Source organism: Panthera leo, chromosome D2, assembly GCF_018350215.1.
Source record: "Panthera leo isolate Ple1 chromosome D2, P.leo_Ple1_pat1.1, whole genome shotgun sequence".
NCBI classification, from domain to species: domain Eukaryota; kingdom Metazoa; phylum Chordata; class Mammalia; order Carnivora; family Felidae; genus Panthera; species Panthera leo.
The window spans coordinates 45,356,747-45,371,457 of NC_056689.1; the positions used below are offsets into that span (position 1 = coordinate 45,356,747).

Genomic DNA, 14,711 nt, shown 5'->3' on the forward strand with positions numbered 1-14,711 from the left:
CAACTCTTGCTGCTGTGCGGCTTGTGGGGCAGCAGGGTGGGCACCGCCCGGGAATGTGTCAGATACGCAGAGTCTCAGCCCCTCCCCGGGGTCCTGACCCAAACACGTGCATTGACAAGGCCCCTGGCGGCTATACGTGCACAGCAGAACGGGACAGGCTGCTGGGACCTGCGTCAGGCAGAGCAGGGGAGAGTCCCAGAACTCAATTTCCTCAGATGCTTTGCCTCCAAATAGAGATCTGGTTTCCAAGAGAAATCTGATGGAAGGAGCCCTATATTATTTTCTGATGAGGTGGAAGCTTATGCTCAGTAAACAAGACGGATTCTTGTTTGAAAATAACTCTTGCCCCAGCTTTGCGGGCTACCAGGGGGAATCAAATTAAAGGGAAAACAGTAGCAGTGTAGATGTGTGGCTGTGCCAGAGGCAGGCAGATTGCAGGCTCAAACAGCCTGGGCCTGATAACAATCCGGGGGAAGGAGATGAAGGGGGTTTTCTTTGAGGGGCTGGGCGCACCCCTAAATTCCAGCCTCCAGGGTTCCGCTTCTTCCCCCACCCTCCCCACTCAGGCCCTCAGGGCCAATATGCATACCCTTTGCTCGCTAAAACCAGGCCTGTAGAGCACACGGCTAAACATGACCAAAATCAACCCTGGCTTTTGAGTCGTCTCCTGAGGCCAAAAACAATGGTCCCTCCTGCTGCACATTAACAGGGCGGTCTGGGTTTAGCTGGTAACTCACCCCGACGCCAGCCCTGCCTCCATAACCAGCAACCCCCCGGCCAGGCAGACAAGGCCAAGGCTGTTTGCAGGAAACAAGAGCTCCGCTGTGGGGCCTGCGTGCTCTGGTTCCACGCTCCAAATAAAGATGATGGGGACGGGGAGGAAGTGAGTTGGGACAGCCCCAGGCTCAATGGTTTCAGGCAGAATTGAGAAGCCTGAAATAGAAAGCTCCTGCCAGCGCCCGGAAAGGGCCGCGGGATCTGGGCTCCAGAACAGTCCCGCAGCCGCAATCCGGGGCCTCTGCTGCGACCAGCTACCATCTTGTGACCTCCTCGTACGCACTGATCCCAGGCCAGTGGCCTTTTGTCCTTTCTCGCTGGGTACCGGTCACTCACTGTTTAGCTCAGGTCTTAGCTGTCACTCTCAAGAAGGCTCCCTGTCCCCCAGGGCTGGGGCCTCTGGCATCTTAATAGCACTTGGGCCCGCTAGCTCCTGGGGATGGGGCTCTGTCACAACCGCATCTTGCCTTCACTTGTAGGGCCACTGTGGTGGGCTCTGAGGCATACTGCTGGTCCCCCTTTAAGGGAGGCTTTGCTACTGCCGAGCTGCCAGAGGTATGGTTAGTTGACAGCCTTGGCTGCTTTCTCGCCTTATCACACTCTTCCTAGGACAGGCTCTGTCACCACTGAGCAAAGTGGTGACACCAGGGCATAGGTCTTCTCACTCACTGGGGTCTCCTCTATGGCAAGTGTCTCCTCTAGAGCCCCCAGGAGCTGGTGGAGACTTGGTCACTTCTGCATCCCAGGCTGACCACTCCCTGACCAATCCTCTGCCCTGGCTACCTTCACAAATGGTACTCCCCAGCGAAACATTTATTGTCTTAACTCTGCCTCCAAGCCTGCTCCCCAGAGAACCCAGTTGGGCTTGTCTGGCAGGGATGGAGCTTCGGAGGGCCTCAGAGAAAATAAAGTGGGAGAAGGAATGGATGGATGGATGGATGGATGGATAGGTGGATGGATGATGAGCTCAGCACAGCATGTCTGTCCCAGCATCCCACAGGCCCAGGGAAAGTTCTGGGCCTCAGTGCCCACTTTGGAGAAGACCTCATGGCCTGGAGGACCCTATGAGGCGCTTGCTTTTGAGGATGCGGCTGTTGAGATCTGGAAGGAAGGTAATAAAACAGAGGCAGGGAGGCCAGCAGCAAAGATGACATGGACATTGTGGCCAAGCTCCAGCACACAGAGCTGTAACCCTCGCTGCAGACCATATTCCCACCTCCTGGAAAAGGAGTGAGGAGCCAGGCTATCATTGAGCCTCCTTTCCTGCTTAGGCTGCCTGAGGCACACACTCCCTGACAACAAGGTTGCAGGATGCCTATGGCGCATCCTGTGGCCAGAATCAACCTCAGATGGGTCTGTGTCCCCACTGGGAGTGGCATAAGAAAGGCCGGGAGAAGGTCCTGACCCACGGGCACCTCCCTGCCTGTCTTCTAAGGCCTAACACATCACCATTCGGGAGGCTTGTTTTTGTACCTGCAAAGCTTCACTTTTGGGGGGCAAAATGCTGAGGACATTGTGCAGCTTTAGGACCCTGATCCGGCCTTAGAAAAGCTGCCTTAGGCTTCAATGCCTGACCCCTCACGCCCTCCCCTGGGCTGCTAGCCCCATGTTGGGGCTCCATAGCAGTGATGTCCCCTGGGCTACAAGTTTGCTGCACAGCAGAGTCTTGATCAATTACACGCCTGCCCCTTTCAGCTGAGGCTCCCTCATTTCTCTCTCTCCTCACCTGGCACTGGCTGGCACAGTGAAGCTCATCTAATGGAGAATGGGGTGGAGTCAGACCCAGGGGAGCAGGAGGTAACACCGTCAGTTAAGGCTCCGCGTTGAAGGCTGGTTTACTAGGTGTTGAGGGAACTGTCCAATTTTTTTCGCTTAATCCTCATAGCAGGAGGTCAGTGCTGTTATTGTCTCCATCTCCTGAGGGAGGACTGAGACACAGAACAGTTAAGAACTTGCTTGGAGTCACACAGCCTGGGGGTCAAGACACAGCAGGAGAGGGAGGGCTCCCTGCAGGCTGATGCTGGGTGGCCTGCAAGGGCTCCAGCTGTACCTTCAAGAGCGGTTTGTCCCCTTGGCCCATCCAGCGTGCATTGTCCTAGTGGATTGTCACACAGGCCCAGGAAGCCTGGCATAGATGAGAAAGAGCACTTCAATCCGGGGCATCTGTTTCCAATGATACGTCCACACTGTGTGTGCCACAGCCAGACCGCCCTCCAAAGTGTCAGCTTCCAGTGCTGCTCCCTGGACATGCCTTCTTGGGTCTGTGCTGTGCTTACGGGCCCCATTTGCCTGGTTGTCCCAAGGAGGCTGGGGGTATGGTGTGGCGCGGTATGTGACGGGAGGCCTGGGCCTCATATAAAAGCAACCTTAGCCCACTCCTTGTGTTTAAGCTGCCAGGGCCCCTTCCTGGAGGACATGGGCATAGCACCACCTTAAATTTGTGCCTAAGTGCTTGTGAGCTGCAGTCACTCCCTCCACGTTTCCTGAATCCCATAACACCTCTGGCATCTCCCTTTTATAGATGAGGCAATAGACTCTGAAATCAGGTGACTCTCCAAAGGCCTCCCAGAGGGCGAGCAGGACAGCAGCCAGGATTCGGACGCAGCACACGTTGTGTGTCTGAGGCTTATTGGTAAGGTACTCAGTGTCCCCAAGTCAATCTAGACCATTCTCACTTGGGTGAGAAATTTCAGAGGCATGTGAAGGAGCATCCAAAGAGCCTTGAACCCCATGCACATGAGGGGCCATGCCCCAGCTGCCGGTCCTGCCTACGTGTCCCATTTGTCCTGGGTGTTTCCTGGGGCCATATCTTTATGCATGGGAGGGGGTGCAGAGGGAGGACCGTCATTGGGTCTGGATATTAGACAAACCGCTGGCAGCAGAGGGATCTCCAGGGAGAGGCAGAGGGGCTCAGAGTCTGTGCGATGCACCAGGCCCTCACATAGATGCCCTTGTCCACATGTGCAAGAGGCTCCTAGAGTCCCTCTGACAGGGAGTCTTCACGTGGCCTCCCTCAGTCTTGGCTTCCTCCTCTCTAGGTCTGGAATACAGGGCGCCTGGGTGGCTCAGTCGGTTAACTGTCCAACTTCAGCTCAGGGCATAATCTCACGGTTCGTGGGTTCGAGCCCCACATCGAGCTAGCTGCTGTCAGTGTGGAGACTGGAGCTTGCTTTGGATTCTCTGTCTCCCTCTCTCTGCCCCTGCCCTACTTGCACTCTCCCCAAAATAAATAAATACTTAAAACTAATATATATATATATTTAATAATAACACCTCCTTGCAAGGTAGGAGGATGTGAGGCATGGTATAAACTTTAAAAAGCTGCAGATATATTAACTATTACTATAATGAGAAGCTGAGACAAGTATGGGGGCAACATTCAAGTATGCAAAGTGAGTGTTAGTCTTTAGAGCAGGGATTTACAAATTTCTGGCCAGGGGCCTCATCCATACCTTGCCTGTGGCCAACGTCAGGAGAACCTTCAAGGGTCCTAAGAGACTTGGCTTGGCTTCTATGATGCACTGGTGAGATGCCATCTGGGCTTTTATTGAGCCAGTCAGTAGCTGTAAGCCAGGCTGTAAAGCTGACACTGGGCCTTACCTTGGACATGTCTGTATGGGTGGGTCTGGTCCAGGGGGCGCCCTGGGGGCTCTAGAGAGGAGGTCGGCCATGCTGGGAGGAATGGCCCATCAGTCATTTTTCATCATTTCAAGTGACGACAGGCTGCCACTAGCTCTGCCCAAGAAGACACAGATGACACAGCCCAGTCCCTGGAGGCCCGTAAGTCAACAGAGGCCTGAGTGTCTTGCCTGCTGTTGGCGAGGTTTCCCTGAGTCCTAGGCGGCTCCTCCTGGTTTCCTGTTCCTTCTTTGGGGCCTAGTAGGCCCCTTCTTTCTGCATCTTGGGCAGAGGGGCTGGGAGAGTTCAATTTCTACTTCTGCTCGGAGCCTCTGGCTTAGGCCTGGGTTAAAGCCTTCCCTGTGGCTGCCATTCTCCCCTCCCCTCCAACATTTTGACTAGTCCTGGTGGCCTGCCCTCATCAGAGAGGTTGCCATGCTGGGCCACATGGAGCTAAGGAGGAAGTGATTGGCAGTTTCACTAGCTTGTTGTGGGGTCAGGAGGCCTGGGTTACTCTCAGACAGAAGCAGCAAAAGGCCAGAGAACCACACAGAGGGCCACAGGTGTCCATGTGATAATGACAGATGGCACTTGTCATCCCCCAGTTACAGTGTGGAGAAATACAGCTCAGCGATCCAGAATGTGAGCTTTGATGAGGCAGGACCTGGATTTAAATTCACAGCGTTTCCAGCTGCGTAACTCGTTCCCCGAGCCTCAGTGCCCCCATCTGCCAGCTGGGGAGAACATTTGTCTCCCAGGGCTGTGTATGGGTGTCCTGTGTGGTTAAGAGAGATAAATCCTTTACTCAAATGTCTGAGCCTTGTGTGCAAAGTCGTGGGGAAACCATGGGATCAGTACCGGTGTCATGGCAGGTATATGGTTCATCTCAGTCCTTAGGATGGAAGGTGAGGGATTATGGTACCCATTTGACAGATGGGGTAAGTAAGGAAAAGACGGCTATACATACGATTTGCCCCAAATCTAACTGTTAGTAAGAGGCAGAGCCAGGTTTGGAACCATGATTTAACTTAACCCAAAGTCTGAGCTGCTGTTTACTACCTTTTACGTGATCTCCAGGAGGTGTGGTTTTGTGTACCTGATCCTCAGAATGCTAGTAGAATTGGGTTCCTCCGGGGTGAGACTTAGAGCAACAAGCTTGTTTTGGTACAAACCCAGCCATTATTGTGCACTTGAGAGAGATGAGGCGGTATTACCTTCTCCTTCCCCTCACGCCAGCTCCACCCCCACCCCCACCCCCAAATCGAGGCGGCTTCTAACAAAGATACATATAATAATATTATGATACCACAAAAATAACAAGCCAGGCCTAGGGGAAAATCAGTAAATGGAGAGAAGCAAGACTAGGTAATAACACACATATATCAACTGTGAGGACCAACTTCGGTGCTATAAATGAGCTTTGAGTTTCACTCTGAGCTTTGGCAGCAAAAGAGAACTTTGTTGATTACATCATTCTCATGGTCACAAAGAGAGCCCACCAGTTGCTCAGGAAACCAGAGGTTTCCACAGTAGAGCTTGGCAATGTTCTTCTTGTGTGGCACTTACACAGGGGCTTCTAGAACTTTCTAACCACAAACACAGCAATAGGACTCCCTTGGCCACCCCAGAGGCACTTCCTCATTGGAAGCTGAGGCCTCCGACTGGACGAGGTTTCTGCCTTGCTGCAAAGGGGGAAGGTCTGCTCCTCTCCTGCAGAATGCACCCAGACAGCTGGTCAATTCCGTTCAAACTCCATCACTGGATTTGGGAAGTTATCTAGTGGGGAATATCCATCCGAAAGGCTGTTTGGCTTCTAGACAATGACTGTATCTGTCCCAGAGGATCCTCTTTTCTAGAGACATTCTGGCTTCATGGACACCCGTGGCAGCACCCACACAGAAGCAGGCAGGAGATTCTGATGTTGAACTTGGCTGCAAAGGGCTGAGAGGTGGGCTTTGGGGCACATGGGGCCATGGTTGGAAAAGCGATATTGTTGGTGAACCAGTTCATACGTCCTCTTGCTTCGCTCTGGCCACCTCAAAGGGAAGTCCAAACATTTTCTCAGCAACATGTACTTAGCTGTGTGCCAGGGGTGGTTCCATTTGACCTTTCTTGAGGGTGATGCCACAGAAAGATTCCTCTGAAATGCAAGTCTGTTTATTCCAGACTCCAGAGGGTGTTCCAAGTTCAAATGCCCTGCTCCAGTCTACTCTCCTGCCCTTCCCTAGAGGGGCCTCCGTTATGAACCCGAGAGAGAGTGAGGGGCTGCCTGGGCTCTTTGCTTGAGCAATTCTCCAAATTTCACTTTCAAAATAGAAGTGTGAGCAAGGAGGGTAGCAAATAGTTCCTGAGCACTCAATGTGTTTCAGTAGGATGGCCAGCTATCCCAGTCTGCCTGAAGCGGAGGGGTTTCCCGGGTCTCTAAAACCGGGACCACCCAGGCTCTGTTGCTCCCACAGAATTCCTGCCAGGCAGGAACTGTCACTGTACATTGCGAAGGATAAAACAGGGGCTTTGAAGAGGCCATCTGACCCACCTGCGATTCCCATGGTCGCGTTCTTTCCACTACCACATGTTGTCACTCCCGAGGGGATGGGGAGACTTTCAGATGCTACTAAGAAGATGAATCTAAGTTCTCTGGGAACTCCCAGATTTCCCAGGGCTGCTCCTGTTTGCTGGTAGGAAGGATGTTTCTTCCCTTGACCCCATGTTTCTATGGAGAAGGAATCCCCCCAATAACACTCTGGGCCTTACCCTTCTTCCCTCGAGGCTCAGAATGGGAATTGCCAGGCTGTGCTCAGACTCCCTTCTCTGTCTTGAGATTTTCCTCTTGCAGAGAACAGGTGTTCTGTGCACTCTTGGCCACATGGGATTGGAGAAGAAATGTCTATAGGCAGGCCCATTTTGCTGCATATCTAAGGGCATCTTCTCCAATCAGCTTTGCTAGTAATAGAGGTGACGTTTGACAGCATTTGGTATGACTCCTCTGTTTATCTCCTGATGGATGTGTGAGAGAAGTACTATATTTTGAACCCCCATGACTTAGGGAATTTTTTCATCTGTCCTGAGACCTCTGGCAAGATTTGTGTGTGCAGACCTTTGCAACTCATCCCAGACACCCCATGGAGACCACAACCTCCTTCCTTAGAAGAGAGGAGTCCAGTGCAGGAATTGGTGCGAGTCCTATGGGAAGCCCAGGAAAATAGATGCTGAGCCAGGGCCTTGGGGCCAAATCCTCCTGCTGCTCCCAGAAATAGGAAGGAATTGACAGCCCATGGTGTTGCTCAAGAATGCAAGGGCTTTAGAAATTTCCTCCCCAGAAATGCCATGTGGCACTGCAGGAGATCTCTGTATCTTTTCTGCCCCAAGACATCCTGCCCCTCTAGTTTCTGGCTGGAGCCAGAAAGAATTCTGCTTTCCTTCCCCTTCCCTCCTCCTCACTCCGCCTGGAGATCCTGAAATCAAAGGGGACCTCACGCCTGGCTTACACTTATCCTGATTGGTACCCCAGGCTGCCCAGCTTTGCATTTTCTATTTTCAGAGGGCTTAGGTTAATCTGAAAGTCCTGCTAGAGACCACCCACCTCCCTTAAACAAACAGCTCACCTTTCAGCCCAGAACCAACCTCGCTGCCTGGGATGTTTGATAGGCCGGGTGGCTAATTAGCCCTAACATCTGTGCTGCTTTCACAGGCATCAGAGCCAGAAAGCCGGGTCGGTGGAGCCACTTCTTCTGAAAGCCATTTCTTTGGCCAGGCTCCCGGCTCCTGGAGAGTGAAGGTCAAAGCTGAGGAAGCATGTGGAGGCGATAAGCGCCGCAGACTCTTGGTTGGAGGATGGACATACAGAGCCAGGAATGCTCCAGACCACCGAGTCACACATGGGGATCCTCATGCTTCTCTGCTCCAAGATGCTCCTGGGGCAGGGATTGAGGGCTAAAGGTCAGAAGGAGCTCAGAATTTGTTCGCAAGACTTCAGGAGCTTCTCCTGGTTATCATCTAAAGAGGAAGTCACCACCTTGGGCTAGGAATGGCATGTATGGGGTATGCTGGATATTTCTGATGTCACTCCTATGCGTTTGTCACTCCATCATCTCATCTTTGCCCCTGCAGGGAAGCTGTAGAAAGAGACTTAAACTGGGGCGCCTGGGTGGCTCAGTCGGTTAAGCGTCCGACTTCAGCTCAGGTCACGATCTCGCGGTCCGTGGGTTCGAGCCCCACGTCGGGCTCTGGGCTGATGGCTCAGAGCCTGGAACCTGCTTCCGATTCTGTGTCTCCCTCTCTCTCTGCCCCTCCCCCGTTCATGCTCTGTCTCTCTCTGTCTCAAAAATAGATAAACGTTAAAAAAAAATTTAATTTAGAAAGACACTTAAACTGACAAAATCCCTGGGCTTATCTGTGGGTAGGGCAAGCAAGTGGGGAGTAATGGGGAGTAATGCTAAGGAACAGAGAGGAAGCCACAGTAGGAAAATGAAAAAGCAGTTCAGACCCTAGGGTTCAGGCAGGGGAACCAGGGAGCCTGGGTCCATGTAGGTCTACGAAAAGCTGTTTCAAGGCTCAGCTGGATGGTTCTTATGTGGGGTGTCTCATGTCATTGCAGTCAGACGGTGGCTGTGCTGGAGTGTCTGAGGGCTTACCTAGGCTGGACATCCAGGACAACTCACTGACATGGCCAGCTGTTGTCATGGGAGCTCAGCTGGGATTGTCACACCTGCACCTGGTCTCTCCATGTGGCATCAAAGTGAGCCGCTAAGAGGGCATCCCCCAAGCAAGTGTTCCAAGAGGCCCAACTGGAAGCTGCGAGGCATCTTTTGGTGTAGTCCCAGAAGTCCTTGAATATTATTCCCCCCACACACTGTACTGTCACATGGGTCTGCGGCCAGTCTGTTTTCCAGAAAGGGGATTAGACTTCATCTCTAGATATGAGGAGTAGTAGCGTGTCCCTCCAGGGAGGGAAGGACAAGATGGTGGCAGTTTGGAATCTTTCTGCTCCTGGACTTGCCAGGTAGAATGTGGAAGGCTGGCGTGAGGGGTTTCTCTGGGTCCCGTCTGATGTTGCTGTTGGCTACAGCGATAATGGTGAAGATACTTCACATATGTACTTTACAAGTGACTTTCCTTGCATGAGGTGAGTCTGCTGCCATTGGCTCAAGCTCAAAGCCCGCTCGTCCTGGCAGGAGATGCCCTCACTGGATTATGCATCCTCTTGCCTCAGCCTCTCCAACACTGTCAAGCCCTGGTGGCTTCTCTCCATGCCTCTTGGGCAACAGGGTCACTCTTGGGTTCTGACCTGGCTCTCTTGCTCCTTGCTTGATGCCCAGCTCGCTGGCTTTACTTCCCGATGGCTCAGTTTTTCCATCCTTAGTGTGAAACAAGGCAGGACGGGGAAGCAAGAAAAGGAGTCAGAGAAAGCAAAACCTCCCTGGGTGGTGCAGAGTGGGCTTTGGGAATTGCCAAGAGGCAAACAAGGCAGCCATTTCTAGCTGGCCCCACTGGTCCCTCCCTGGCTGACTTTGGGCTCCTCCTTTCTAGGCTGCTGGTCCAAAGGGAGCACAAATCAAGGGCTGCTGGCCAGATTCCCAACCCAGGACAAGCTCTGAACTTTCAGTTGTGTGTGGAACCTGCAAACTGCACCAGTTTCTGGGCAGTGGAAATATGAAAAGTAACACTACCAAAATGCACTTAACTCACTCAGGGGCACACACACGCGTGTGTATGTGTTCATGCGTATGTGTATGCGTGTTTAATGAGTTGGTCAATAATTTGAAACAATTGCATTAATAGGCTGTTTGCATTTACCATTCCTACTCCAGTCCCCACCCTACTTCCTCCAGGTCTTAACCATCTGGGGTTGGCCTTGGCTAGTAGTGGGGTAAACACAGGTGAAGACCATCAATCAGTAACACTGAATGTGACAGCCAGTCTGGAAATCATGGGCACAGATGCCAACAGCATTGATGGCTGGCCCCTCAATGTCATGTATTCGTACCTTTCTGGGACCCTTGACTTGAAACTCTGGAGAACACGATGATCACGCCGATGAGGAACCACACTATACCTGTGGTGGGGGACGACGAGGGCTTCATCTGTGGAGGGTGTTAGTTTGTCTCCCAAAAAGGAGAGAAATGGAATTTTCACCCCAAGAAGTAAGCCCTGGGACAGGACAAGGAGGAGAAAGCTGACAACATACAAAGAGGATAAAACTCTGAAATATGACTTTCCTCCCCCCAAAATGTAGCCCGGGAAATGCCACCCCCAGTTGCCAACATGAATGCTTAGGTGCAGCCTCGGCTGAGGGACAGAAGTAATAAAATGTAAAATACACGCAGTCCAAGTCAACAAGCAGAGAGAGTCAGGGCATGCGGTGTGTTCCAGTCTGACCCGGAAGATTCTGTTGGGCACCAGTTCCTACAGCCTCCTCCCTTGCCAGGTCTTTCCCATATTTCCTCGGTGAGGTCTCCCGGGGCCTGGAATAGGCAGCAGCAGGGCATCTCACAGCTCTAGGGTGAAGAATTGGAGACTCAGCTAGGGGACGCACGACAGGGTCCTAAGTGTTGCTCAAATCATGGTGTGCCACTAGAGAAGTTAGCAGCCAGAAGCAGGCAACCCCCGTGGGTTCTGTGAGCTCTGGCGAGTCTCTCAGCTCAAGAGAGAAATGTGGAGAGGGCTGGTGTCTATGGATGCTCCACACCTGGGGAAGCTTTTAAAGCCACTGGGGGGCAGGGGTGACAACTCCCCTCTTACCCTGATCCATGAAAATGGTCTGAGTGTCTGCAGAGTGGTCCACACTTGGCTCTTTAGGTCAGTGTTTCGGTTATCTATTTCTGTATAATAAACCACCCCAGAACTTAGAGACAAAACATTCTGTCATGTCCTTTCATGAGTCTGTGGGTTGACTGGACTCAGCTGGTTGATTTCTCGCTCATTCACGGTCAGATGTCATCTGGAGCTAGAGTCAAATGAAGACTAACCTAGGCTGGACATCCAAGGGGGCTTTTCCACTCTTGTGCCTGGTGCCTGGGCTGGAATGGCTAGGACATCTTGGAGCTGGCTGGGAATCTTTCCCTACACACGGCCACTTCTTTTGGCTAGTGTGGGCTTCCTCATATCATGGAAGCTCCAGGATAGTTGAACTTCTTCCAGAATGTCAGGCTTTCCCCACAGCAAGAGTTCCAAGAGACAAAGGCAGGAACTTCAAGGATACTCATCACCTAATGTGGGAAGTCACACTGTGTCACTTCCATTGCATTTCATTGGTTACGTTGGGCGAGGCCAGATTCCGTGAGGGAGTGGATTAGATGAAGATGTCAATACTGAGAGGCATGATTTATTGGGGGAGGGGTGTCGTAGAGACCAGCTGTCACAGGTAGAAAGAGAGAATCTAAGATTGGGAAGGTTTGGAAATCTTGATTCCTTCTTACACTCACCATAGAGCCAAAACGACCGATGGTGGGGGTCGCCTGATTCATTACCTCTGATTGACAGATGGAACTTCTGGAATCCTGAGGGTTCCGGAGCCATGTCTGGATAGACCCCTGATCTATGGGTCATCCCACTATCACTGTATTCTGAAAGGCTCCTCAGACAACTCTGTTCCTTGTTTTCATGTGTCCTACTGTTCTGTTTCCATAGAAACTCAGTATTGGTCCTTGGCTCTTTATATTTTGTAGCGATTTTCTCTTCAATTGCTTTCATTGTCTGCAGCTTCTCATCTGTCTTCTCAATCTATGGAGCACAGGGTTGCCAGAATAATTGTCATCCGATGCTGCTCTTAGCCTCATGTTCTCATATACACATGAAATACAATTCATATGACCACAGAATTCACTCTTTTAAAGTTTACAATTTGATGGTTCTTAGTATAGTCACAAAGTAGTGTAACCATCACTCCTGTCTAATTCCAGAATATTTTCATCACACCCCAAAGAAAGCGTGTACCCATTAATATTTACTTCCCATTCTCCCCTTCCCCCTAGCCAATGCCAATCACTAATGTACTTTCTGTCTTTGTGGACTTGGACATTTTGGACATTTCCTTCAAGTGGAATAAACACATGGCCTTTTGTGACTGAATTCTTTCACTTGGTATGTTTTCAGGGTTGATCCATTTGTAACACGGATCACTACATCACTCCTTTTTTACGGTGGAATCATATTCCAGTGTATTGATATACCACCATATTGATGCATACTCGGTTGTTTTCCACTTTTTAGCTGTTATGAATAATACTGTTATGATCATTCATATGCAAGTATTTGGGTGGACATGTTTCATGTCTCTTGAGCATATACCTAGACATAGAATTGCTGGGTCATATGGCGATTCTATGTTTAACTTTTTGAGGAACTGCAAGCCTGTTTTCCAAAGTGGCTGCACCATTTCACATTCCCACCAGCCAAGTGTGAGAGTCCAGCTTCTCTGCGTACTCACTGACATGTGTCGTTTTCTGTATTTTGGATTTTAGGCATCCTAGCGGGTGTCAAGCAATATCACATTGTGGGATTTGTTGCATTTAAGAAAGGGAAATGAAAAGATACAAGCGTAGTTGGTCCAAATATGAACAACTTTGGGATCATGAGGGCAGAGTTGCAATCCAAACGCTCAATGGGGAGAATTCTGGCCTGTTTGCATCATCAGGTCTAAAGTGTCCTTCCTTGATGGCACAGAGCTGAGCCTGACGGCTCAGAGTCGGGTCTCACAGACTCCTTTCGAATCCTTACAGCATTGACTTCCTTCAAAGGAGCCAGAGTCCCAATCGCTTTTACTTTTTTTTATGTTTATTTATTTTTGAGAGAGAGAGAGAAAGAGAGAGAGTGGAGGAGGGGCAGAAAGAGAGGGAGACAGAGAATCTGAAGCGGGCTCCATGTTGTCAGTGCAAAGCCCAATGTGGGGCTGAAACCTACGATGTGAGATCATGACCTGAGCTGAAGTCGGACACTCAACTAAGTAAGCCACGCAGGTGCCCCCCCAATCCCTTTTAACAGAACCAACTGACCAGCATTCTCTTCACTGTGGGTAGGACCTGGCCCACTGAGGACTTGACATTTTGTGGAGGCAGGGGCCTCACTGATGCATTTGAGCCAATAAGAAAAGAAACCGAGGCAGGATGCTACATGAGTAGGCAGATGTGGGAGGACCAGCAAAGCAAATGCATTGACCTTGAGGCAAGTATTCTGGGTTCCCTTGGGCTCCTCTCTGGCTCAGCTGACACATCTCAAAGGTGAGCAAATGGGACTGTTGACCTTTAAGCTCCCTTCCAACTTTATTGCATCTGAAAGAAGAAAATCAATATTCTTCGCCTGTGTTAGTTTTCTAGGACTACCATAACAAAGCACCACAAACTGGGGGGCTTAAAACAACAGAAATTTATCTTTTCACAGTTCTGGAGACCAGAAGTCCAAAATCCAAGCACCAGCAGGGCTGTGCTTTCTCTCCTGTTTTCTGGGGGTTCCCAGCAGCCCTTGGTGTTTCTGCAACTGCCTACACAGCTCCGGTCTCTGGCTCTCCTGTCACCAGCTATGGTTTTCTTGTTTCTGTGAGTGCCTGTCTCTGTGTGCTTCTCCTCTTTTAGGGACACTGGTCATGTTGGATTAAGGGCCCGCCTTACTCCAGCATAACATCATCTTAACTTACATCTTAATTACATCTGCAAAGACTCTGTTTCCAAAAATGGTCATATTCACAGGGTCTGGGAGTTAGGATTTCAATATATCTTGTTAGAGGACACAATTCAATTCACAATACTGCCCATGGCCCAGTTTCTCTTACTGTATTTTTTTATTCTGCTTCTGGGTCCAACACAAGTGCCTTCTTTTTTTTTTTTTTTTTTCCTATTCCCCCCAACGCCATCAAAATCCCCGAGATGGGTTCCTTCAAACTCCACCATGGTGGTGCCTTTCTCAAAGCCCTCATGGCAAAAGCCATAGACTTAGCCACCATCTAACACCTGTCACTAAGTCAGACCTTTCTCTGAAGTTCAACGACATGGAGTCTTTGGACAGTCTCTTCTTATCTTCAATTTCAGAAAGTTTGCAGTCCTTCCTTGCACTGACCTTGGCTTTTTAGCAGGTAGGGAAATGTAGAGTTGCCTAGAGAAGGATGTGCAGTTGGTTCTGTGGTTCGCATAGAACAGAGTGTTCCCCCAACCACTAGCATGCCTGAGACCATGTCAATAACGTCGTTTCTCCACCCCGCCCCAAATCTATTGTATCAGAAACTCTGAGAGAGGCTCAGCATTGTTTCCTAACAAGTCTTCCGGGTGATTTGAATGCACACTGAAGTTTGAGAGCCATTGGCATACAGAAGTACTTTATATTTC

The 14,711-nt window shown here is 50.6% G+C and overlaps 1 long non-coding RNA gene across 1 annotated transcript; it reads left to right on the forward strand.

Annotated features, from left to right (window-relative positions):
• Window positions 1-5,977: 5,977 nt before the first annotated feature.
• LOC122202067 lies at window positions 5,978-10,118 on the forward strand. The gene is made up of 3 exons (XR_006194443.1): window positions 5,978-6,343; window positions 8,087-8,436; window positions 9,925-10,118. It is a non-coding gene; the product is annotated as an uncharacterized LOC122202067 (long non-coding RNA).
• The last annotated feature ends 4,593 nt before the right edge of the window (window positions 10,119-14,711 follow it).